The sequence below is a fragment of the Cyprinus carpio genome, chromosome B4, assembly GCF_018340385.1.
Source record: "Cyprinus carpio isolate SPL01 chromosome B4, ASM1834038v1, whole genome shotgun sequence".
NCBI lineage: Eukaryota > Metazoa > Chordata > Actinopteri > Cypriniformes > Cyprinidae > Cyprinus > Cyprinus carpio.
In genome coordinates, this window is record NC_056600.1 from 27,812,429 (window position 1) to 27,840,352 (window position 27,924).

A 27,924-nucleotide genomic window follows, 5' to 3' on the forward strand; every position below is an offset into this window, starting at 1 on the left:
CACATCAGCAAACTCACTTGTCTCTCACATGGGTATTAGCGCTGTTTCGTAAGAATCAGACATGAAGAGAATCTGGGGGCAATTTCAGGCACAGCCCGACTGTTTTCTGTCCTGGGCCAGTTCGTCATCAAATGTGCCCCTTGTGTTCAACCCTGCTAAACCTTGTCCTGCCTCGCCAGTCCTGTTGCTGGTCTGTTTTTCCTTCGGAGTAGTTCTTGTTTGTAAGTAAAAGCCCATTGAACACTGCTCTGCTCATTGAAGTCCTTGCCTCAACCCTTACCCACAAAACCTTGGAAAAAGGTTTATGCAATTCACAGTTATCTTCAAGAAACAGCTAGATTTGTGTCAAGCCCTATTAAATCAAGTTAAACTTTTTTTATTGAAACTTTACCAGCACATCAAGATAATAGATAAGAACAGAAATAGCTAGAAGATGGAGACAAATACAATCCCTATTTATTTACTGACCAATACAATTCATACTTTTATCTTGTCACTTATTTATTTTGCATTATTTGCTTAACATATCCCTGAAAATGTAATAAGTAATAGTGGAAAATATTAAGTGGCATTCATTGATTCAAATCTGATGCTTCACTTTTAGTCATGAAATACGTGTATATTAACTTACACATGTATATGACTATATGACTGCTGTGAAGAGGTCATTTTTAAATGTTTAGATATTTGGATACTGTCACCAAACAATACATTAGCATAGCTGTAGACTAAATGAAGTAAAAGCCCAGACCATCAATCTCATCGCCACATCTGCCTGTAATGCCATAAATCCTTCCAGACTTCACATCACAACTCACAGGCTCACCCAGGTACTGACACTTGACAGAAAATGTTGTTGTTTTACCACTTCCTTTGGCAACCACAAATTCAAAACCCCCAAATCTGTTACGATTCCTATTTGGCCACAGTTTTGCAGAGACAATTTTATCATCTTCATCAAGTAGAATTTCCAGTTTTCTATATAATCATAAGTCAACAACTTAAAACAACCTGGCCACAGTTGAAAATCACCTGGATTGAGCTCAGGGACATCTAAAAGGCACAAAAGCATTTCACATGAATGAAGTAAAAATATTGTGATAAAAGATAAAGATGCTACTATACAATGAAACCAAAACACACACCGAGCTGTAAGTAATGTTCATCTTCTTAATGGAGGTGTAGGAGGCAGACTTGAAAGAGAAAACATCACCTCCTGTCCCACCCACAATCACAGCATGTTCTGAGAATGGAATTAAGAGAACGGTTAGTCCTGTTTTACAGCACTAAATAGAATCAAATTCACACAGTTCAGTTATTAATGAATGTGACAATGGCATTCAATAACTGACTCCCTTATCGGCAGGACTCACAACTGTACTGGAAAACTAATTTGTCTGCCAAGTCTGGTCACCTTTATTTCTAAAGCGCTTTATACAGTACAGATCATGTCAGAGCAACTTCACAGAGATAAACAGGAAAAATAGCTAAATCAAGTATGGAAACTTAACTATTGAGATATTCAGATTCTGCTGTTAAAGCAACTCAAAAAGACAGTAGTGTATTTAGCTCAAGTCAACTCAAGTGTTGGTTGAGTTTAGATCAATAACAGTGTAAAGTTCATCAATTTCGAAACTAAATTCAGCTATATGCAGTTGTGGTATCCTGAGACAAAAACTATTGTAATGGAAAATACTTACTGGAGTGACCACTAGGTGTCACTGTGTAACTACGGTGTTCTTACCTGTTTCTGGTTTAGGAGCAGTAGAGTCTTTGGCTGCAAGAGAGAACAATGTAAACTCAGGAGAATGTATTGTATTGGAGACTCACTGTCAATTTTCAATCTGTTTTGGTCTGCTCTAAAATTGGGTGAAAATGTCAAAATCATTTAAGGATCTTCTTTTTTAAACTGGTAATCTTCACGGCTAATGTGGAAACTAGGGCCCTGTCCAAAAGGAGACACGTTTTAGCAGTATATATAAAATTTTTTAATCATATTAGCGTTTTGTTCGTCCAAAGGGGATAAATCTGAAAACAACACTGTTGCATTTTCGTGTGTACAGCCAATCCGTATATTTAGTAAAACGATAATATCCTCACCCCATGTCTCGACCCTAGTCAGACACCGCTATGTCACATAACAGCAACAAAAACAGCGGACTACATGCTTGTGTTCGTGCTGCAGAAGCTACTGACCCTATTAGCTTTACTAAAGCGAAATCAAAATGTTTGTATACAGCACACAATATTTATGCGCATGCTCCAAGTCTTCTTCTCCATTTTTAGTGTATCTCTGTGGCAGAATTCCAGCACCACATACTGGTCTGGCATGTATACTACATCGTTTTGAGCTGGTTTCAGTGGTTTCGTGTCCATGCAAATGAGATGACTTGAGATGACTTCATGTTTAACAAAAAAAATTAATAGGATAGGGAAATCTCTGGCTTCATGTGGATGTGGCCTAGATCAAATGATAGAAACACAGAAAACACAAAGGAACAGAAAACAGACAAGAACATGACAACAATGGCTGCGTTTACACTTGGTATTAACATGCGACCTGTATCTGGATGTTGTCCACATACACATTGAAAAGACGAGTGTAAACGCGCTTCTGATCGTAATGTTATCAGATCAGCGTGTCCTGGTCCAGAGGTAGTCGAGGACGCATTGTGATCGGATCTCAGTGTATTGTAAACGCAACCCAGCCATCGTGTCTGCATTTGCAGGTCAACATCACGCAAAACCTACGCAAAAACCACAATTCACCTATATTGAAAGGAGAGATGGTGAAACAATGTGGCAATATCAGCGTTAATTTAATTAGCAAAATTAAAATATATAACATCCTTGATTCAACCTTGGTCTCTGCTGAATAAAATTTGAAATGCTGGCTGGGGTTGTATAAAATCAATATCATATCTGCACTCAGGCTATTCTGGACAAAAACTGCACTTTATGTTATATTGTTTAACTATACTACATGATATCAATATGATTTCTTAAGTCACTGGGGTATATTTGTAGCAATAGCCAAAAATACATTGTATGGGTCATAATTATAGGTTTTTTCTTTTACACCAAAAATCATTAGGATATTAAGTAAAGATCATGTTCCATGAAGATATTTTGTAAGTTTACTACCGTAAATATATAAACGTAATTTTTGATTAGTAATATGCATTGCTACAAATTCATTTGGACAACTTTAAAGGTGATTTTCTCAATATTTTGTTTTGCACACTCAGATTCCAGATTTTCAAATAGTAGTATCTCGACCAAATGTCGTCCGATCCTAATAAACCATACATCAATGGAAAGCTAATTTATTCAGCTTTCAGATTACGTATAAATCTCAAAATGTAAAAATTGACACTTAAGACTGGTTTTGTGGTCCAGGGTCACATATGAGACAAAAACTCATACAATGGCAATTTTGGCCCAATCTCTTGAATTTTAGGGGCATATACAGGTGCTGGTCATAATTAGAATATCATCAAAAAGTTTATTTATTTCACTAATTCCATTCAAAAAGTGAAACTTGCATATTATATTCATTCATTACACACAGACTGATATATTTCAAATGTTTATTTCTTTTAATTTTGATGATTATAACTGACAACTAAGGAAAATCCCAAATTCAGTATCTCAGAAAATTAGAATATTACTTAAGACCAATACAAAGAAAGGATTTTTAGAAACCTGGGCCAACTGAAAAGTATGAACATGAAAAGTATGAGCATGTACAGCACTCAATACTTAGTTGGGGCTCCTTTTGCCTGAATTACTGCAGCAATGCGGCGTGGCATGGAGTCGATCAGTCTGTGGCACTGCTCAGGTGTTATGAGAGCCCAGGTTGCTCTGATAGTGGCCTTCAGCTCTTCTGCATTCCTGGGTCTGGCATATCGCATCTTCCTCTTCACAATACCCCATAGATTTTCTATGGGGTTAAGGTCAGGCGAGTTTGCTGGCCAATTAAGAACAGGGATACCATGGTCCTTAAACCAGGTACTGGTAGCTTTGGCACTGTGTGCAGGTCCCAAGTCCTGTTGGAAAATGAAATCTGCATCTCCATAAAGTTGGTCAGCAGCAGGAAGCATGAAGTGCTCTAAAACTTCCTGGTATATGGCTGTGTTGACCTTGGACCTCAGAAAACATAGTGGACCAACACCAGCAGATGACAAGGCACCCCAAACCATTACCGACTGTGGAAACTTTACACTGGACCTCAAGCAACGTGGATTGAGTGCCTCTCCTCTCTTCCTCCAGACACTGGGACCCTGATTTCCAAAGGAAATGCAAAATTTACTTTCATCAGAGAACATAACTTTGGACCACTCAGCAGCAGTCCAGTCCTTTTTGAAGCGAGACACTTCTGACGCTGTCTGTTGTTCAAGAGTGGCTTGACAAGGAATGCGACAGCTGAAACCCATGTCTTGCATACGTCTGTGCGTAGTGGTTCTTGAAGCACTGACTCCAGCTGCAGTCCACTCTTTGTGAATCTCCACATTTTTGAATGGGTTTTGTTTCACAATCCTCTCCAGGGTGTGGTTATCCCTATTGCTTGTACACTTTTTTCTACTACATCTCTTCCTTCCCTTCGCCTCTATATTAATGTGCTTGGACACAGAGCTCTGTGAACAGCCAGCCTCTTTTGCAATGACCTTTTGTGTCTTTCCCTCCTTGTGCAAGGTGTCAATGGTCGTCTTTTGGACAACTGTCAAGTCAGCAGTCTTCCACATGATTGTGTAGCCTACAGAACTAGACTGAGAGACCATTTAAAGGCCTTTGCAGGTGTTTTGAGTTAATAAGCTGATTAGAGTGTGGCACCAAGTGTCTTCAATATTGAACCTTTTCACAATATTCTAATTTTCTGAGATACTGAATTTGGGATTTTCCTTAGTTGTCAGTTATAATCATAAAAATGAAAAGAAATAAACATTTGAAATATATCAGTCTGTGTGTAATGAACGAATATAATATACAAGTTTCACTTTTTGAATGGAATTAGTGAAATGAATCAACTTTTTGATGATATTCGAATTATATGACCAGCACCTGTAATTGTATTCTATAGGCTCCATCATGCTGTTGTGTGAATGGCACGTTGTAAAATCCAAACACTGACTGTGTGAATGTAGCATATGGAGAAATAAAAAGTTAATGCAAAAAAATGTGTACTTACCCAATGAGAGTCTGGAGCTGACAGTATCGCTGGCTTCACTCACTCCCACTTTACCTACTATCCTGTAGCGGATTAAGTACTGCATTCCAAACTTCAATCCAGTCAGATTAAAGTCTTCATCAGCTGTGTCTATGACAAGCCACTGTTCCTCATCTCCAGCATTTGCTTTCACCTCCTTGTACTCTACTCTATACTTCACTGTTTCTCCAGTTGGGGACTTACGCAGTTTCAGGAACACAGTTTGGTCCAGAACATTCTTCACTATTGGTGGGGGTGGCTTGGACACGGGCTGGAACTTTTTATCTGTCAGTTTCCCTTTTTCATACAGATAGATGGAGGAGCCTGGATTGGAGGCATCAGAGATGGTGGAAATAATGAAGTGGATTGTCTTCTCGTCTTTATTTGCCTCTGAAAAACTTCTGAAGTGAGATAAATTTTCTCTCATTTTTGAAGTGACATCATGGGGGTTGAACGGTTTTTGGACAGAGGATGTCAGGGAAAACTTATTTTCCCCATCTAACTCTGTAAAGGTGACAGATTTCAGAAACTCATTCAGGGTTGTAAGATATGGGTCTTTGTACTTCAGAGATGTGAAGGTCAAGCATACCACAACATCAATATCAGGATCAAGGAGGCTGATGATGAGACCGTCTGAATCTTCCGTTTTGATCCCCTTCAGAGTCTTGGTGTACGAAGTCAACAGGTGAAGTTCAGACTTTGTGTCATGTAACCACTGGTTAAGCATACCAGCATTAAAAGGGGAGAGGTAGTGGATCTTTAGGATGTCATCCAGTGACTTTTCCTCCATTCCACCTCCTCGAATAGCAGGCAAGACTCTGGCCAGTGCTTTCTGGAGGATCAGCCTGTAAATGCTAATAGAGTTCTGGAATAAGCGCAGCCTCTCTTTGATGTCACTGAAAATATTTGCCACTGGTTTTCTGGACAGGTCATTGCATTTCCTCTCGACTTCTCCCAGCTCCTCTATCATATGTTCCGTGTTGGAAATGAGACATGTGCTGATTTCTCTCACCAACTGAGCTGCTGCTGTATCCAGTAGAGAAAGAGGATAGAGCCAGACTTTAATTGCCACTGCATTCTGTGAATCCTCCCCCAGCAGAGTAGGGAGCTTCTTGTACACCTCTAGGGCCTCCATGTACGTGGTGGGGTTCTGCTTAAGATGGACATCACCATGAAATGTGCAGGTGATATTCTTAGCCTTTTCCTTATGACCTTCTGTCATTTCTACACCTCCTTGCCCCTCAATGGAAAATCCAGGAATTGACTTGACCATGACATTCAGTTCTCCCTCGATCTCCTGGTGGTTCTCATCATCTGAAAATGTCCGATCAAACACCATGAAGGCCTGAGCTCCGTACAGCACAGCTGTGATCACATGAGTTGCAGTTTTCCGCTCAAACACCTGAGGGTAGGTGACCTGGCCAAGGTGGGTGATAGTAAGCTGTTAGAATCTTGAGGTTTCACGGTAAAACATTGTTACTCTGGACTGTTGGTTTGAGGTTTTGGTGTCATGCAGGTATTTGGCAGATCCTCCCACCTCCACCAGCCTCCCAAGACTGGCCTTCAGGGAAGCATTTACATCCAGGAGACTGGACTTACTAGAGAGAGAGTCAGAGCTACTGAACTTCACATCTGTCATGAGCTGTGGACGAGTGTCCAAATCTTCAATCATTGATTTCTTATCCCACAGAGTAACACCTGAAATGAGAGATGGCTTTAACAATTACGTATGAGGACAATATACAACTGAAGTTTATTGTCTAAACTAATTTAATTTGTGTGCTTATTCATATCGGGCCGCATTTATCAATCTGACGTCGAAATGAACGCAGATCTGTGCGCACAAATTAACTTACGACAGAGTTCACGTGTGATTCATGAAACATTCGTATGCCGCCAATCTCATCGTACGTACAAATGATTGCATGTTTATAAATGTGGCGGCAGAAAACAATCATCATTTAAATATCACGCCCCTAAAAACACCCCGGTTTAGAAGCCTCACCCCTAGAGTTAACGACACGGAGAAACAAAACCCAGCCAAAAAGAGGAAGTAAACTCATGAAAGAGAAATTGATCTTACTCCAAAAACACCTGTTAACCTTGTAATACCAACAATTAGGCTACATAAATTCATGTTTTTTATATGTATATTAAAATACTGGTAAATATAAACCGCCTGTTTAATTCCCCTCACTCTACAACAAATATTTAAAATTTAATGATATTCAGAACACAACAAGAATGAAAAATCAGTAGTTATAAAATTATATATTAAACTAGAAAATAAAACACAAGTTAGGATATAGTGGCATTTATTATAAACGGCATACAAATGTCAAGCACGACTGAAACGGCATTAGGCTCACAAGCCTGTCTCATACCACAAGAATCCAAATGTTTCCATTTTTGCCATATTTGTGACATTTGTTTGCATAACTATTATTCATTATGTAGCCTAAACATGGTTTTATACTTCACTCATGCTCTACTATCAGGGTTAAATCCTTCTCATGCGCAAAAATGTTTGTTTGGGTGCTTCACACTGATTTTACAGGGGACCTTATAAAATAAACAGTGTAACTTTTATGTTTGGTTGACTGCATTTTAGTTTGATGATGGATGGCTGAAATGTCAGGCAACGCTAGAACTAATGTTGTTTGTGTGAGGCGCCTGTGCGATCAGATGGATTTAATCAAATAAAGATACAAAGAAAAGAAATAAAATGCATTAAGAGTGTCACACAAACGAGCGTAGCCCTACTTGTTTGTTGCACAGTTTTTTTTTTCTTTTGTTAATCTATTAATTATAATATAGCCTATTGCATATTTTGTGTGATCCTATTTATTTTATTACTTTTATAGACTTAATTTATATTTTTCTTCTTTTACAGTAGCGCTACAGGTGCGTGATGCAACGATTGAATCCTCATGGTCTTGTTTACACTGCTATTCATGCACACAAAATAAAAATAAATTCAAAAAAAAAAACAAACAAAAAAAAAGAAAAAAAGACATTCTAATCTTACTGGTTAATGATTGACTAATGAGCTTCTTTTGACGGTTCAGGAAAATAATAATGAATAAATGCTGTCATTCTACAATTCTCCATTGTAGCTGCTTACTATGGTGGGCACAAGTTCAGGTAACTCAAAAACTTGTGTACACGAGCTGAGACCAGACGTGAGATTTGATCGTAGCCACCACTCATGTTCATTTTGATGAATTCTAAGTTTTGCGTTGAAACGACCGTACGCCCTATTTTCTGTCGTACATTTGTTTCGTAAATGTGGCCAATTATGTCTCAAATTGCACTTAATGCATCTAATGCAGTGGTTCCCCACCTTGTTCCTGCAGTACCCCAGCGCTACGCATTTCTACGCAACTCAACTCGTTATTAGAGACTCTAACCCTGCATTTCAATGTGCGTACTATCCATGTGAGATTAGAATAAGTGTGCAGTATAGTATGCTGAAAAGAGTGTGTCAAAATTCCTCATATGGACTACTGTTTGCAATAGATTTTTGAAGTGTTGTTCCGTGCAAACTTTAACGGCTAATATACTGTGGAAGAGGATTCAGTTCAGAACTACAAACACGAATAAAAATAAAAAATGGACTGACTGACGGTTAAGTAATGAGATTTAGATAAAGGGGACTGCGTTACTAATAATCAACATTTAACCTGATCAAATATTTATTTAATGTTATCCATATTATATTTCATTTGCAACATCAATTTGAACTTTTATAAACATCCAATTGATCCAAAAGATTTTTCCAAAATATATAACAGTACAGAGGTCGGCAACCTACGGCACGTGTTCCAACAGTGGCACACAGAGGGATAATTGCTGGCACGCGAGCAATAGGGAAAACTGCATTCTGACGTACATTTTGAGGTAATAACTTCTCATAGTCACACAGCCTGTTAGGAGCTATAAATACTATTAAAGTATGAAAATTAAGTTGCCCTGGTCTACGGATGCATGCGTGACCGCTCCAAATCAAAGCCTCAGCTGTCTAACAGCGCTCCTGGCTGAGAAATATAATGTAATGATTCAGTATCAATTAATAAAAGTCGCATGGCAGCTTTGACAACAAGTTTATGAGCTTCTAAATGTTACTTTTTGCACAGCGCGATCTCAGATCTGTGTGTGTGAGTGGTGTGTGCGTGTGTGTGTGTGCATGCGCATCAATTAAAGCAGCGCATTAATATAGAATGGTGATTAAACTGTATGGTTTTAATGCATTGGCCTTGTCACACACACACACACACACACACACAAAACATTGTTCAGTACAGGCACACTGTATATATGTTATTCAAGAAACTTTTGAAAAGTTTAAAAAACAATTTATGAAAAAATCTATTTGCATTAAAATCATGGTAGTGGTGGTGGGGGATTGAAACATGGGGTGTTTCATACTTTTAGGACGTAGTATAAGTAGGCGAATTGGGGCCCACCTTAAGACCTGAAATTGTTGTGGAATCTATCTTGTTGGAAAAATTGCTCTTAAACTCTTGGAGGTTTTGAAGCCAGAAGAAAGACTTGAAGTTGATTGAATATATTTTAATATATTTTATATATAACATTTACCTAGCATGTGTTCCTGTGGCTCAAGTGGTAGAGCATTGCGTTACCAGTGCAAGGTTGTGGGTTAGATTCCCAGGGAACACGTAATAAAAAAAATTTAATCCAAAATAAACAAAAAGAAAATCAAAAAAGACCAATGGGAGCATAAATTTAATTTAATTTAATAACTAATGATCTCTCAAACATAATAGATGTTTGTTAATGATTTATTAACTAAAGTTTTTATTAGGTTTCCATACTTTTTTTGTGGATTCACAGTTGGGTGAAGAAGTGGGGGATAGGTGGAAGTTAAATTATTTAGTAGTAGGTAGTTACACACCTGGAATGAAGGAATCCTTGCGGCAGTCGTACAGCATTCCAGGAAACAGAGGTCTTCCTAGGGCTGCCATTTCAGTGGGTACGGATTCCATGACTGTAGTAAATAACAATGAACAGAGATTATTTGGAAATTAAATTAAATAAATTTATCATTCTAAAGTTCTTCTTACAAACCTAGTTTTCTAAAAAGGTAGTTTAAGTCTAACAAGCATAGAAAACTTATGATTATCTTTGCATGAATTGTCAAAGGTTGTTTTCTGAGTCGTGTTTGGCTCAGTCTTAGGCATGATTCACCTAACGAGTCAACTACCCTATGTTTGCTCTGCTGTTAATCCCTCTTCACTGCTATTGGTGTCTAAGCAAAGCATATGCAATCCACGGTGTCAAACAATGCAGATGCCTATAGAAAAGTGTATATATATATATATATATATATATATATATTAAAATGGTCAAAATACATGTGGTGATGAATGTATATTCAAACAGTTCTGGGGTCTCATTTATAAACGTTGCGTACGCACAAAATGGGCATAGAAACATGCGTATGCAATTTTCCACGCACATATCATGATTTACAAAAAATAAACTTGCCGTAAATATGTACGCACCTTACAGACATTCTAGACCATGAGTACAAACTATTTTTCCTGGAGGGAGAAAAGTAATTAAGAATAGCTAAAAGATGTTCATCAACAAAACTGCATACATTTAATTGATTTGAATTGTTTAAAACAACTGAAATACTATTTGGCCAGTTTAAAAAAATTAGATCAATTCTATTCTAAAATATATCTGAGAACAACTTTAAACCATGTTGTTTTTATGGATATTTTCATATATTTATTATAAAACATAACAGGATACTGGATAATTTTTAGCAATAAAAATTTATGTGTATGGCACAAATGGCATTATAGTCCCCAGCTCATATTTCCTTAATGTCTCGGTGATAAATATGGTATAACGTGCATGGGAATATGCATGGAAATGATATGCAGATGAGGTTATGCAAAGTAAAACTAGGCGTTGTACGCTCCATATATGGTGATTTCGGATATGTACATTTGGTGGAGATGCACGTACGCACAATCTTCCCCTGACTGGGATTTATAAAGGGATTTTTGCGTAAGTTCTGGTGTAGAAAAAAAGAGTCAGAAAACTTTTGTGCATACGCAAAATCTAGCTTTTGTGCCTACGTACACTTTTAGGATGAAATCTATGGAGAGTTTTATAAATGAGACCCCTGAACAGTATTAAAGTTAGTATTATATATCTAAGTTGAACATAGCTCCACTGGTGACAATGTTTCTACAATCAAATTAAGCTTATGAGTATTTTTAAGCCATCGCATTTTTGTTTTGAATTTGATTTAAAAAAAAAAAAAAAAACTGATTTCTTTCTCTCTTTGTGGCTGTCCAGACTAAAAAAAAAAAACTTGGATAAAATCTGTGGGCAGTCTGAACATAGCCTTAGCTCTGCAGATAATTCATTGGTTGTTGATTTTCAGACCTTAAACAAAAAATACATCCATACAAAATCATGCCCAACCAAATCAATTTGCTACAACTGAATTTGCCACAAAGTTACTCCAATCAATGTGTAGAAACATCTCAAAGAGGATGCAGAGTAATTAGATAATACTGAGCTCAAGTTTCAGTGTCATAGAAACTGGTCTATGTGTTCCTATAGTAAATCATATTGATAATCTTGAGATACAGCAGCACATACAACTGATGTTATTTGTCACTCAGTAGCTACTTTAAACTAACTACTAAATTTTTGTATTTTGTTATGCTAATGGTAAAAGTTAATAGCATTTTTTACCATTAACTTTAAGGCATTCAAACATCAACACCAAAATACCAGCAAGCTCTGTAATTGGAAATTATCTTTAAATGCTGCACCATTTTCTTCATCTGAGGAGGATGAATGAATTTTAGTTTCACCAATCCAATTTTTGGGATTTTTGTTACCATGGAGCCCCAGACATGACAAGAAAGAATGTTTATATAGTGGCCACAAATTAATCGTTCCCACGATTTACTAATTCCTCATCTCATTTGAAGTCAACTGTGTGCACAATTTATTAATCCATTCTGATTTGTGAATCTGTTAACAGACTACGTCCCCTTACAGTCCTGTCATACACTATTCAGAAGAGTAGAAATAGAGGTCTTTTCTCATTATGCAAAAAAGTAGTAAAAATTACCCACAATTTCACTATTTATAACGAGGGAAGAAATTAGTAAATGATGGGAATTCATTGTTAATTTGTGGCCACGATATAATTTTTTTTCCTGCATATCAGCTCTGCGGTTCTGTACATTACTGTAAACTTCAGAGTTTTACATTAACTTACACTTTAACAAATACAACGAATGGATAGAAAACAAGAAAAAAAAGAGCACCTACAACCTTTATCTACTGTGGCCACTACCTTTCATACTGGTTATCTTGCATAATCTACGCTGGACCGAGTTTCCTCTGTTCATTGTTCTGTGTCGCCTTTACGTGGATGTGTTGGCCCCTGTGATATTCTGTGTACTCTGTTATTAAGTTTATTAAAGACTATTCTTCGTTTGTTCAAGTTGTTAATCGTGCATGTTATTAATTCAACCATAACATGACAAACATAGTAAAATGGAAAAAAAACAACAACAGTGATTTCACGCCATGTTACAACAATATCAGAATGTGCTCCTTTCTGTGATTCACTTACAAAGACACACTTAATCATCAGTTTGATCACAACATGAAGAGCTTTAAAGAAGAAAATGATTTTAGCACAGCATTAAAGTCTCAGAAGCACAAAGTGACCAATGTTGAAATACTCACCTCAAGTATTTGTAGATCCTTCTTTTTTCTCCTCTGAACCGTTGTGTTGAACAGCAGCTCTGAGATGTTTTTGACTTTTACAGAACTGTTGTGAGAACGAGATCTGTTGTGAGAATGTGAAGACAGTCAGACGTCAGCACACATACTCACTCGGTGCTTCTCATTTCTTATTTGTGCATCCTCGTTTCCTTTCCTCACATCTCAGCTCCACCCCTTTAGGAAAGCAAGATCCCCTTTTGAAAAAATATGAGATATAAGGTTTATTCAAACTGCAAAGGAAAAACACAAATGAAAACTATTATGACAGATGTGAAGGGGAAGGAGAATATATATGTGGACCAGGTTTTTCGACAAAGACTTGCTTGCTGTTTGATCATAAAAAAGATCTGCAAAGTTCAAAGTCCAATTCAAAAGGAGATATTTAACAAAAATCACTTTTCAAAAACTATAACCACAACGACTCATTTGGACTACAACACATATTTTCCACTTTTTGATATCACAAATACAGATGAATGGGACGAGACCTGGTTGAGCTGCACTAGAGAAGACAATGAGTGTTATCACTAGGGATGAGCGAGTACAGCATTATCTGTATCTGTATCTGTTAACCATATGAATTATCTGTATCTGTATCTGTACTCGGACTGGGCGGGGCCTAACCCGAAAGTGGGCGGAATTAAACCCGGAAGTGTGTCTGGTTGACTTAAAACAGGCGGGGCTTTAACCGGCATGTTATTTGAAGCATGCAATTGATAGGGTTGATCAGAAATTGTTATATTTATTGCTGATTAGAAAATTATTTACATGACCGCATCAGCATTGAGCTTCAGATCAATGGTTTTGATCACGATAACAAACGAACTATATACAGAACAAGTTTTGCAACAATGAATACAACACATGTGGTTGCAATTATTAAGTTAAATGTAATGAACAAGAGTTTTCATCTCAGCATAACTTTCTTTTTTTTACTTTAAATTTTTTTATAATCAGTGTGATTTCTTTTTTTTGGTTCTTTTTTATTTTTTTTATTTCCACACCAGGTATGTGTGTGTGTGTGTGTGTGTGTGTGTGATTGTGTGTGAGTGTATGAGTGAGTAAGAGAGAGACAGAGAGAGAGAGAGAAAGAGAGAGAGGGGGGCGGGGGGGGACTGTGGGGACTGTGTTCTACTGATCAAATAGTCCGACGCTGTTTTTCAGATCTGCATTGACTTTAATGAAGACCAGTTGTTCCACATGGCTAGGGTCTAAGTTTGCACGCTGTGGACTGACCACATTTCCAGCTGTGCTAAAAACACACTCAGACTGGACACTTGTAGGTGGACAACTGAGATGCTGCAGTGCAAAGCGTGTAAGATTTGGCCAGCACTGAAGCTTGCCTGACCAGTATTTCACTGGGTCATCGGTAAGGCTGATGTTCCCATCTGCCAGGTAGGCCTCCACATCACCTGATGGTAAATGTTGGAATTGGAATAGCCGATTTCTTTTTCTGCAGAAAAGACAAGACTGAAGTGCTGCTGGTGGCAGGTGTCTCTTCTGTGTTTCTTGCAGGTGTAGCCACAGGGTCACAGAGCTCAATCCTGAGGAGTAATGTCCTCTTCAGTGCCTCCACATCAACATTGTTTGGAAAACAGCTGGCCTTATATCTGGGGTCAAGGAGAGTGGCAAGCAGAAATGTGGAGTTTGCAAAAATTGGTTCATAACGCCATTTTAACTCTTTGCTCAGATTGGCTGCCAGTTTCCTTGCTGCTGTGCCTAACCTTTACCTGGACTCAGCCGCAACATCTTGGCCCAGCCCCACTGTGGCATCCTGATCATCATCACCAGCCATGAACTGATCAGATTCATCCTCAGATTCCTCACCAGCATGCAGTGACCTGATGATGGAGCACAGGCCATGCAGGAGGGGGATGACCTCAGAGATGGAGGCGCTGTGTTTTGAGAGTGCCCGTGTGACCTCATCAAAAGAACTAAGAACAGTGAGCATGTCTGATGCTAACCCCCACTCATTTGGATAGATGATTGTTGGAGCTTTACCCAACCTGTGTCATAATCTGCACAGCCCTGCGCTGCTCCACCAGCCGCTGGAGCATGTAGAACGTATAGTTCCACCTTGTTTTTACATCTGTTATGAGCGTGTGCTGGGGGAGGTTCAACTGTGTTTGCAGCTCATGTAGTCTGTTGCTGGCTTTGCTTGAGCGATGAACATGGCCAGATATGCTCCTGGCTTTGGAGAGAAGGGATGTCACAACACTGTCCTTCTCCAGTGCTTTGATCACCACCAAGTGAAGCGTATGGGATACGCAACAGATGTGCCCATATTCAGTCAAAGCTTTCACCATGTTCGCTGCATTATCTGAAACAACAGATTATCTGAAACCCAGCTGAACACCAGTGACCCAAGAAGGAAGAGGAGAGGAGGAGGAGGTGGCTGATACAGTGGGCTTTCTCATGTGATGAACATATAGCAGATGGTTATGTAGAGATGTTGTGTTGTACTGTTTTGCATCTCTACCTCTGCTTAGCTTGGACTTGCAAAGCTTGCAAATGGCTTTGGATGGATCATTTCCAGAAACAGTGAAAGAGTTCCATACTGCAGAAGTCCTCTTGATCTTTAGTGGAGGAGGACTTCCATCTCCAAATGCAATATTGGTCTCAGTGGGGAAAAGGTGGGTGCTACTGCCACTGTTTTCATTGTCACTGATTTGACCCTCACTGTCCTGCAAGGTTAAGCAAACTCTGACTGGTGGTGCAGTGTCAGCTGATGTACTATCTGTGTCACTCATTATTCTGTATCACTGATCATGAGAGAGGGAGGGGGGTGGGGTGGGGGGGGGGTTTTGGAAGAGAGTGTTTGTGTGTTTGTGTGTGTTAATTTGTAATATTATTTATACCACAACTACCTTTATTTTTTTATGAAATAGAGCAAGAAAGTGTCACAGTGCGTGAAGTCAAAAAACTGGTTACAGCCAGCATACGGTTTAAAAAAACAAAAAACTCCTATGACCGGCAGAGAGAGGGAGAAAGAGACTGCGTGTGTGTGTGTGCATGTGTGTAGCTAATTAATTTGTAATATAGTTTTATATACCACAACTACCTTTATTTATTTTTTATGAAATATAGCAAGAAATAAGTGTCACTCAGTGCGTGAAGTAAAAAAACTGGTTAGAGCCAGCTGACATTTAAAAAAGAAAAAAAAAATCTCCAACAGGCAGAGACGCAACGCGAGTCGCATTCTACCAAGCGCCACGTCTAAACAAACCCCACGTTTACCAAAACTCTACTGGTTAATAAGTACGTACTACAAACCAAAGTAAAAAACAAACCTGAAGCTGAAGAACACCTAAACGTTAACAGAAAAGACCCGCAAACCTGAGTGACCGAGGGAGAGACAGAGAGAGAGAGAGCGCTGTTGTCTTCTCAGTGTTCTGTGTGTGAGTGAGCAGAGCGTGACACAGCAACACAATAAATCTGTATGTGTGTAGGGGAGGGGCACTGTGACTAGCCTATCACAGAACGCAGACACGGTCAGCAAAACAATGAGAATTTTTATTTAATCCGAGCACAGATATTGACTCGTATTACTAAAATAATACCCGTACCAACCAAAAGTGCTTTATCCGTACCAGATACTCGTTTCAGCTGAGTATCCGGCTCAACTCTAGTTATCACGATGTCGGAGACACGCTAGCTTTCCTAAGGCAGATGAACTTAGAGTGGTTACAATCATCCGCGGTTAAATCCCACTCAAATTGATTTGATTTTGACGCAATGTTTACACTGAAGCTTGCAGGCAGCTATGTTAAGGTGTGTGATATTTCCTGACCAGGCGCCGAGTGGTGCCAATCACAACACACACTGGCCCAGCTAACCAATCACAGCACATTTTGTATTTCAGAAGGCAGGGCTTCATTTGATACAGGAACTATTCGAGCCGCTCATGCCAGACTGGGGAGAGAGGTGTTGTAATAATGTAAAATATGTGAAAAATAATGTGTTTTTCAAACAACCAAGTATGAAAGCCTGTTCTAGTACACACCCAAAACAAAATCATTAATCATAATGGGACCCCTTCGTCACATTAAGCCATATGGCAATTCTGGTCTTTCTGTCCCCAAATTGAAGACGTCCTGAAAGCATAATTAAGATTTTTATGGCCTTAAATTTTATGCAACTAAAAAGGACCTGCAGAAACCCTGTAATCTTTCTCACCTATCTGCCCCTCATTAGTAACCCTATTTAAGTTCCCCCTTCAGGTCAGGTCAGTTGTCGGCTATTAACATTGATGAAGATTTAGTGAACAAACAGGAAACCACAAGCAGCATACACAGAGTCAGGCAGGACTCAGGATTTAACAGACTTTTATTCAGTTATCCCCAGTCTTCCATCTTCTTCTGAAATATCTGCCTGTCCTGTTATGGCCAAGGAGGGCGTTTATGAACTCCCTGTCTGTCCTGAAATGACCATGGAGGTCTGTTTTGAACTGTTTGTTTGCCTGTAACTATCTGTCCCTCCTGCAACGACCACGGAGGTAGTTCTCCTGTCAGGGGCACTCTCTGTCATGTGTGTTGCCATTTAATGTGTGTGGGCAGCATACACAGACCCTGAACCCCCTGAACCCCCTGACTTCTCAATACTAACACCCATCCTCCCTCTCCCACCACCTCTCATTCAGTTCTCACCATTGCCTCCTGTCAGCCCCTCTGCTCACCCTCAGCCCAGCATCTGTGATTTGGGATCACCGTGGGCCCTCGCCTCGGGACTACAGTCCTCTGGCTGCACCTCGTCTCTCTGGCTCCATTTGGCTCCTCCCTCCCTCCAGCTCCACCACAGCCTTCCGGTTCCCCACCTGTGTCATCTGGTCTGCCTTGGCCCTCCGGATCCTCTGTGTCACCCTGGCTCGTCAGCTCTCCATCTCTGCCTCGGGCTCCTCTCCCACCCGCTCCACCACTTTCTGTCTCTGTGCTGGCTCCTCCCTCCATCTGGTCAGCCATGGTTCCTCCTGATCCCTCCATCATCGCCACCCTGGTCATCTTCCTGCCTGCACTTCGCCGTTCCTTCCTCCTAAGTCGACTCAACTGTACTCCACGGTAGGCCATGATGTTTGCTGCGGTCTGGGTCCCACCTGGTCCTCCTGTTCCAAGTTCCTTCTGTCTCCGTCCTGGCTCCTCCCTCCGTCTGGTCTGCCCTGGCTCCTTCTGTCTCTGCCCTGGCTCCTCCCTCCATCTGGTCTGACATGGTTCCTCCTGATCCCGCCATCATCGCCACCCTGGTCATCTGCTTATTCCTGCCTGCCCTTTGCTGTTCCTTCCTCCTAAGTCGACTCTTGACTCAATGACTCTTTTGCCACATTCCCTAAAATTCCCAGACCAGAATAAATAAATCTTCAACTATAAGATGTAAAACACAGATGACCCTTGGGTGGGCCAGGATCTGTGACCCAAGGGTCCCACCTGGCCAGAGATGGGAAACATTCTCACCAGACCCTGAGGAAAACACTGCCCTCAACAGCAGAACAGACTTCTTCAAAACTTTTCAATCTTTGTCAAAATATAAGTGACTGCTGTGAGATTGAGACCATTTTTCCCAATCACAATGAGGCATTTAAAATGACACCAAACATGAAAGAGAAAATAACACTATACAACATATGATGTATATTGTGAATCTAAAGACATTTTTAATGAACTGTCAGTGACTTGAGCCTGGTGGAGGAGAAGAGAGAAAGGGTAGCGGGGGAAGATGTGTGAGGCAATCGGTGTTGTATGCTCTTTCTTTGAGATCTTCTCTCCAGATTTTTGATTTTGTGTTCTGCCTTAGCAGGAAAACCGTCCTTTTATCGATTACCATTGTCATAGTAAGATCATCTCACAATTTTTATTTATTATAAGAAATTACTATTAGAAAAAATTAAGAATTTTTTGAACATTAAATTATGTTTTATTAACAAGGTTCGGGAGGAGCGCGTCAGATAATTAGCCTAATCAACACCGGCGGACCACAATCAAGTAATCAATACCACAGCATAAATACCGCTGACTTACCTCTATCCATTGACGGTTTATCAGCATTTGGCTTGCACCTTTTTGCCATCATATGGCAGACTCAGCTTCTCCCATTTAGAAGTCTAGGTCTATAATGGGGATTTTTCAGTTCTCCGGCTAATCTGCCGGGCCCAGGATCGCTCCTTCTCCTCCAGTCACCTGCCGCCGAGCTCTGTGCTCCATTGCGGCCACCGCTCTGTTTGACCAGCCACACGCTCCCCCGACACAGAGGGTTAACCTCGCCTCTAACCGCCATCACTTCCAATTTTTTCCCCGGCATCCTTTTATCTTTCGGCTGTGCCTACAATTCCTCCCATTGGGAAGTTGACCGCATTTAATCCTGAGGCAAAAGGTGATTAATTCCGACACTCCGTCCTTGCAAAGGTAAACAAAGCGGATCTGTATGAACTAAGTTATTAGTCTCCCAGCAATCTGCCAAACCTCACTCCTAAATCCACAACAATAGGGCAGCCAATATATCGAGCAAAACTCGCAAGGCCCCGAACTTGCCTCGCTCGACACCTCCATTGCCCCGCGGCGCACAAAACCCGGCTCTCCTTAAGTGCTGGCTCGAAGCGGCAGGCTTCCAACGAGCCTGGGCCACGCCCCCAAACTAACCGCAGCAAAGCCTCACTGGCTTCCCGCTTCAACTCAACCTTTTACCATGGCGCTTCCGGCCGCAGCGTCATCATGCAGCCGGGCCTCAAGCTATTTCGCTAGCGGCACAGGCCGTGTTGCAAATGCAGTTTTAGGTAAAGTTGCTAAAAGGTGTCGTTGGTTGCTGAAAGTTGTTAAACGACGTCCTGACACAAAGATCTTGATATTAATTTTTTTAGCCATGTCACAAATGTTGTAGAATACAAAATAATTTCTAAGATTTTCTTAATTTCATGAGTATTTTTTCCTTTATTTTAAATTACACTTCACTCAGATAAACGGATGGAAAGATTGATTTGCAAGAAAATGATTCAACTATTTTTTCCACTGGCCCAGCAGCCCCCGCTCCCTTGGGAGTTTTTTCCCTATTTTCCCCCACTGCCACTGCAGTGTCTGCTCCTGCAGGAGCCTTTTCTGTCTTTCTGTACTGCTCTCGCAGGAGCCTCTTGGTATTTCCCTTCTTGGTATTTCCCTAATGCTGCAGCAGTGTTCCGCTTCCCGCAGGAGCCTCTATCTATATTTTCCAGGTCGAGGGAATGTTTTCTTTCAACTAACGGTGTTGCTTACCCATCTGTGCAGTGAGCATTGAGCCACACAACTTTGCCTTTTCCATTTTACGGCCAGCAAGGCTTACTCGTTTGATGCAGTGTGCTCCCATCGGACGTCGGCGAGAGCCTCCAGGCTAGACAACCTTACTTTTTTTCTGTTCTACGGTCGCCAAGCTGACCTAAACAATATTAGAGTATCGAGCCCCCGTGGGAGGACAGCGAGAGCCTCCGTTTCCATTCTACGATCGGCGAGACGGTACCCATCCGATACCGCAAGCATTAAGCTACCGCTGAACACCGGCGAGAGCTTCGCAACTAAACAACCTTAACTTTCCCCTTACCTTTTCTATTCTATGGTCAGTGAGGCTTACCTCTTCAATGCCAGGAGCTTGAGCTCCCATCGGATGCCAGCGAGAGCCTTCCGGCTAGACAACCTTACCTTTTCCATCCTTCAGCCAGCGAGGCTTACCCATTTGATGTGTGTGCTCCCTTTGGATGCCGGCGAGAGCCTCCTGGCCAGACAACCGTTACCTTTCCGTGTTTTCTGGTCGCCAAACTGATCTACCCAACATGCAAGCCATCCGATGCCGCGAGTTTCAAGCCCCCCATGGGACATCGACAAGAGCCCCACGGACACACAAACCCACTTTTTCCATCCTACGGTCGTCAAGGCTTACCTGTTCTATGCCGAGAGTAGCGAACTCCCATAAGACGTCGACGAGAGTCTCACGGCCACACAAACTTACCTTTTCCATTCTATGGCCTGCGAGGCTTACCCAGCCCGATAAAGTGAGCAGGAAGTCCCTGTTGGATGCTGGCGAGAGCCTCCTGGCCACTTAATTTTACCTCTTCTGTCTTACATCCGGAGAGGCTTACCCGGTTCGATGTGCTCCCTTCGGACGTCGGCGAGAGCCTCCCGATTAGACAACCTTACCTTTTCCATTTCTATGGTCAGCGAGGCTTACCCGTTCGATGCGTGTGCTCCCTTCGGACGCCGGTGAGAGCCTCCTGGACAGTCAACCTTTACCTTTCCATTCTATGGTTGGCGAGACTTACCAATTCGATGCGTGTGCTCCCTTCAGACGTCGGTAAGAGTCTCCTGGCCACACAACCTACCTTTCAATTAGGCAAAGCTTAACCATCCGATACTGAGTCTCGACCTCCCGCCAAACCCTGCCTAAAACCCTCTCAGCTATCCTCACATCTTTTAACCCCGCCTGGCGCCTGAGACTAATCACCTTCACAGGTGTTCCCATTGCCCAGCCTATCTAAGCTGTGCCTTCCATGCTCTCATTGCGAAATCTTGTTTTGCCCTGTATACATTTCTGAGCGGTTTCCCTGTGTTTGATTACCTGGACTGTTTACGACTGATTGCTGCCTACCTATTCTGACCCTACCTGCCTTGTGGATTTATGCTATTGTTTGTCTGCCTTCTGCCTCAACCCTGATTACGAACTCTGTTTATGAATCTGCCCAGTCTGTGTTGTACCTGATGGCAGTTACCGATCTATGCCTGTTTGACCTGCCTTGTGAACTAATAAAGCTGCACATGGATCCCAACGCCACTTTCTCTGCGTTACACATATAAATCTTTTCTAGTTGACCCCCTAAACAAAATTATGAATCTGTAAATGAGCATAAAAAGGGGCCCTTTAACAAAAATCACTATATAATCACATAAACTGATACATTTTGGCTAGAGTTAATTTTATTTTCCTATTTGTTTTATTTTATGTGTAATGTTCATGTGAATAAAATGTGTTTTTAAATGTAAGTGAATAATTGTCTACATTTGTGGGATATTTGTAAAATAAGACAGAAAGACTGTTTACTGGACAAGAAGACTTTATTGAAGAGAATTCTCCCACAGTACAGACTGTGACCAAATGGAGTGAGCTGAGAAACCACTAGGTATATTTTTTCTGGTTCTGTAATGAAAAGAAAACAGCAGACGTCTGCCAAAAACCTGGTGTTGGTGGTTCACTTGAAATTTCGTGAGAAAAACTCTCTTTTACAGCAGATCCCCTTTTCATTCTCTTTATGTGACTGTCAACATAAAGATAATCAAAACAGTGTGTGGCTTTTAAAGGGTTAATTCACCCAAGAATGAAAATTAGCTTGTGTTTTACTCACCCCTCGAGGCATCCTAGGGTATATGAACTTCTTTCAGAATCTTCTTTTAAATCCAGTCGGAATTGTATAAAAAATTGTCCTGGCTCTTTCAAGCTCTATCATTGCAGTCAGCGGGTGTTACAGTTGAACAGTCCACAAGTTGTCAAATAAAGCGCGCACATTCATATTAAATGTGCCCCACACTGCTCTGGGGTTGGGGGGGGATGGTGCTGAATAAAGACCTCCTGTAGTGAATTCATGCGTTTTAGTAAGAAAAATATCCATATTTCAAATGTAATAATCACATTTCTCTCACTTCCGTTACCTGGCATATGTGGAAGCCATTCTGGCAGATGACGCATGATGGCGGTCATGAATTAGAAGTACAAACCAAGGGTTTGTAAAGAAAAATGTAGGAGGATTTCGATATAAACCAAGAGGAGACTGGTTTTTCTTTGCTAAAGTAAGGAAACATTACTTCCTTTGCTTATATAAACAAACTCACAAGACTAGGATCTCAGAGGCGGGCGCTGCGCATACATGCTGCGTCATCCGCCAGAACGGCTTCCGCGTATGACAGATAACGAAAGTGAGAGAAAAGTACTTATTACATTTGAAATATGAATATTCTTCTAACAAAAACAAATGGATTCACTTACAGGAGGCCTTATTCACCCAAGTTTGAGCTCATCCGCGCATCTCTACACTAAACTGACCTGGGTCCCCATTAGCAAATTCATATCGCCGGCATATCAGATAAACGATATATCGGCAACAGGATAACACCGGCAAACAAAAACCGCAAAAAGCTCATATTGGCGGCATATTTGCCAATATTGGCGACAGACTCATATCGGCTGATAATATCAGCAAAATAATAATGACGGGCTCTAGTGCTTAATCACTAAAATTTGTTCCATCTTTTATTAATTAGCGTCAACTGTTGTTTGTTTTTAAAGCTTTTAATGATCAAGCTCTTCCTTATCATAAAGATGGTCTTATTCAAGATCCTCTGATATGGCTCTTCTGTATCCGCTTGTTAAGTCTGACGTCACGTGTCACTGCTTCCGTGTCCAAATGCTCTATCAGATACCACGAGAAAAAACAAACAAAAGGTGCCTAATATACACTCACAATGTGATATAATACTACCAAAAAAGTTATAATCCTAACCTTTTAACTCCATACCGAAGTCCCAGATAGCCAGACAATGAAAATATAAAAATAAATAAGTAAATATAAAAATTTGTGTTTAGGACGCTGTGGAGCACGGAGACTGTAGTGTATACCGTAAGTTTTGAAAACGTTTAGCTTAAATGATTAAAATGAATAAACAGTGCTCAGGGCTGCTGAGGTCGTATTCTCAAGTGAAGCGAGTTGAGGCTTGGACCCGGAAACACTCGCTTCTTACGTAAAATACTTAACCAAATGTTCCTCGTATCCATTTAAAATCTGTGACAGAGCATTTTCAGTTGTTGCCGTATTACTTGAATGCGTTCTAAGTTTTGGCTTTCACTGCTTTTATTATCTTGTATTTTGTTTATTATATTGGTCTTGAGCTTTGATGAGTTTGATGTTTGAAATATCAGAATATACACTCTATAAAACAGGGTACTTTAACTCAAATATGAGTTAAACACAAAATTCAAATGATTTGCACTGCTTTGTCACATCCAGTGTAGATATACGATGTGACAGCAAAAACATGGCAAGTGTGAGGTAAAGAAAAGTGGAACACTGAAAATAGATGATTCAAATGTGAATGTACTCAACAGTTCTGAGTGAGTGAGTGAGTACCATCTTTATGGATGTTGGTTCGCAGTGGGATCACAGTTTTTTACATAAGTTTGCTTTTAGACTATTTATTTTCAAGATCTGAGGTAAATTATCTATTGTTGCTTTCACTATGGCTTTGAAAATCATGCAAAAATAATATTCTAACTTGCATTACACCACTTTTAACATTTAATAAAGCACATAATCATTATCTGAGATTATCACGGTCATATTTTGTATGTTGTTCCTGCTGTGATGTCGCAGAAAAATAAAAAACCATTTCTAAAATAGAATTTCATGTCAATTTATTGTCACATGTCACTGTCGCGGGTAGTTAGAACAAAAACTCATGGAAAAGATACTTTATCACGTCGCGTTGCGTCTGGTTGGGGGACACACAGTGTTACAGTTTGATCCCCCCCAAAAAATTAAGTATAAAAGTATTAATGCTGACAGATCTAATAATTGAATCTGCAATTAGGGAAAGTGGAGAGAAGAGATTCAGTCTAGAGATGGGCAGGAACAGTTGATTTGTATGGCAGACATGGAGATCCAGATTTTTTGTTTGTTCATTTGTTTTTAATATTCAACAAAGTTATTCTGTATCTAAATGCAAAAAAAAAAAAAAAAACTACTGGGGGGAAAAAATCTGAATATTTATCATGTGACCATCTTTTGATTATTTTTTTGAACCATGGTGTCGGGCAAGCAAGCTACGACCAAACCAACAGGGACAGGTTTATGCAGGAACCATAGCTTTTCCAAATGTAATCATAAAATCAATAAATAATAATTAATATATTTTTTTTTTTTCACAAACTCTGTGATGTTTATTTTCTGGTAATCAAATGAACATGCAGAACATTCGTATTTTAATCGATTTTAATTCCGCGTTATACAGTAAATTCCGTTTTTATGATAATTATCTACATTTGTGAGATTAAAAGTAAGACAGAAAGAGAACAAGACAAGAAGACTTTATTGAAGAGAATTCTCTCACAGAACAGACTGTGACCAAAGGGAGTGAGCTGAGAAACCAAACACTGGGTGTATGTTTCTGGTTCTGTAATGAAGAAACTGCAGGACGTTATTCTGCCAAAAACCTGGTGTTGGTGGTTCACTTGTAATTCGTGGAGAAAAACTCTCTTTTACAGTAGATCCCCTTTTCATCCTCTTCATGTGACTGTCAACATAAAGATAGATAATCAAAACACTTAAATTGTGTAATCTATAAAAATGCCCTATTCTTCTACTGGAACAAATTGATCTGAAGTCTATATCCAAAACTGGACCTCAATCCAAGCAGCATTCATTTCATCATTGACTAGAGCTAAACCTCTGTTCATTCTCAATATGAACTTTTGTAGACATGCGAAAGAAAAAGTCAAACTGTTTAGGAATAAGTAAAGCTGTTTGTGGAGTTGTTTAATCATCCTTTGCTGAGGTATTGAGAGATTTAATGTGTAGTGGATCTCATCTAAAGCTGTATGGCTGGAAGTCAAGTCACAGTTGTTGTGTTTTCTCTTTGTTCTTCATTCAGTGATTCTGCTTGTTAACAGCAGGTGTTCATCACTAATGCTCAATCAGCACTTTATATGTCATTACTTTTTTTTACACTCTGAGTACAGACTTATATAAACACCAAGCGGTGATAATTTAACATTGAACATTTTCCCAGTCTATGAAAGCAACAGTCTGTTTGAACATTTCTTCACTTCCTACTTATCAGTTACTGGCATACATGTCACTTTTCACACATCATATTTGACCATAGCAAAAACTTGCAGCATCGGATACGGTAATTTTAGCGCAAGGAGGGAAGGGTTGAACATAGAATAATACTGTTATGTCACGCTGTATTACTTATATTATTGTGTGTAAACGTCATTTTGTAACATGTAAAACTTGCATATGTGCACATGTTAATATCTATATGATGATATTTTATATGGTGTTAGCGTAGAGTGGGGGAAAACACCCGCTTGTGGTAAAATGTAATCAACTTTCCAACTTTGTCCCAATATATGCCTCCATGTCAATGGTTTGCATGTGTCGCTGATTAAATCTGGATGGTCCCATTGGTTTTTTGGGGACTGGAGGAACTTGACATCCATTTTTCCCAGTAATAGATTCAAGTTGCATTTCTTGATGCAGTGGCAGACCTTGTTAAGTAACAGGGGTTTATTTAATAGCACAGCATGACGGTTTCTAACGCAAATGCCATCTGAGGGTTCAAAGGTCATGCACATTCAACTGAGGTTTCATGCCTTGCCCTACACCAAGGGTAGGCAAGTTCAGCCCTAGAGAGCTGTCCTGCAGCTCCAACCCTAATCAAAACACAACCTGAACAAGCTAATCAGTGTCTTCAGGATTACTAAGGATATAGACGGGGTGAGGTTTATTTTGCAAGGTTGAATCTAAACTCTGTAGGAGAGCGGCTCTCTAGGACCCCAAACATGAAATTTGGCACAAAACTGATGAGCCATGATCCAGCTTTTTTTTTGCAAGACTCAGATGTTCCTTTTGTACTCAAACATGATCCCCTCACCTATTACCAATTCACCTACTTACTGTGAACAGTTTCAAAACTGTTTCATTTGGATATTCTGTAACATTTTCACTTTTTATTTAGCCTCTGGCCCAACTTTTTTGGAGTGTGTTGCAGCCATGAAATCAAAATGTTTATATTTAAAAAATACATTTATGTTGTTCACTGAACACACTTTTTGAAAACACAAATACTTTTTAAATAAACCTTAAAGAGAATTAACCAATCACAGATTCTTGATTTCACTGCATTTTTCTGATTTGGGGTTGTATTTACTGTATGAGTTTTTACAGACGGGTCCACCACAATAATTCTGAGGACATGAGACAAACTAAGAAAATGGATGTATAAAACAAACAAGTTTTGCCAAGTTGGCTTTCCTATAAAGAACTAACTACAAAGATTTACACAGGAATATTCATTTAATATATACATGCTTTTGGTCATTCCAAAAGTTTACCTCCGTGAAGTTGGCACCCCATAAAATAAAATAATTACCAAAACCATGCTATTCATTCGTGCTATGTTTTTGTGCCGCAAAAATGAACGATTGTGCTGGGTTTGGTCCTGAGAGATATTAAACTTTACTTTTTTCTCCACTCCATGTCGCTCAAATCTCTCCAAACCGGCGGCGTTCGTTTGTGCTGTTTTGTGCCGTTAAAACAAACATTGCATCAATTTCCCTTCCTGAGAAATAACAAATAGAATTCGGGGCAGTCAGTGATGTCGATATTTAATGAGTTTATTCTCATAGATTGTATTTCGATTTTTTTTGAGTCTCGAAATTTAATGAGTTTTAATCTTGCTATATAATGACTTTAATCTCGAGATGGTTTTATTTTTTTTTTTATTATTGCTTGGCCCTAATCCTCTTCCGTATTATACTACTAATTATTTAGTGTTTTATTTTTTTTTTTTTTTACTATGGATTATTTAGTGTTTTAGATCTGTGCTTGATATTGCAAGATAATTTCTTTTTTTTTTCTCTTTAATCTCCAATACACTGTGATCTTACATTTTACCCGCAATATAGGCCTACTGTAACTTTTCTGGCTGTACTAATACTGTGTAAAAGGACTGACGCTGGAATTTTTTTTTTTTTTTTTTTTTTCAATAAAAATGGGGGAAAAATAGAATTGTGTATTGTCTTAAGTTTCCTTAACACTTTTAATGATCAGTAGACATTTAATGTGTTTCTGGCCCCTTAAATACATTTATTTACCTTAAGCACTACATAGTGGTAAAACAAAACAGGAAAATAAACTTCTGGCTGAGGAA

At 39.7% G+C, this 27,924-nt stretch overlaps 1 pseudogene; it reads right to left on the minus strand.

Annotated features, from left to right (window-relative positions):
- Nucleotides 1-483: 483 nt before the first annotated feature.
- Nucleotides 484-13,116, minus strand: LOC109058583 (annotated as a pseudogene).
- Between the last annotated feature and the right edge of the window lie 14,808 nt (nucleotides 13,117-27,924).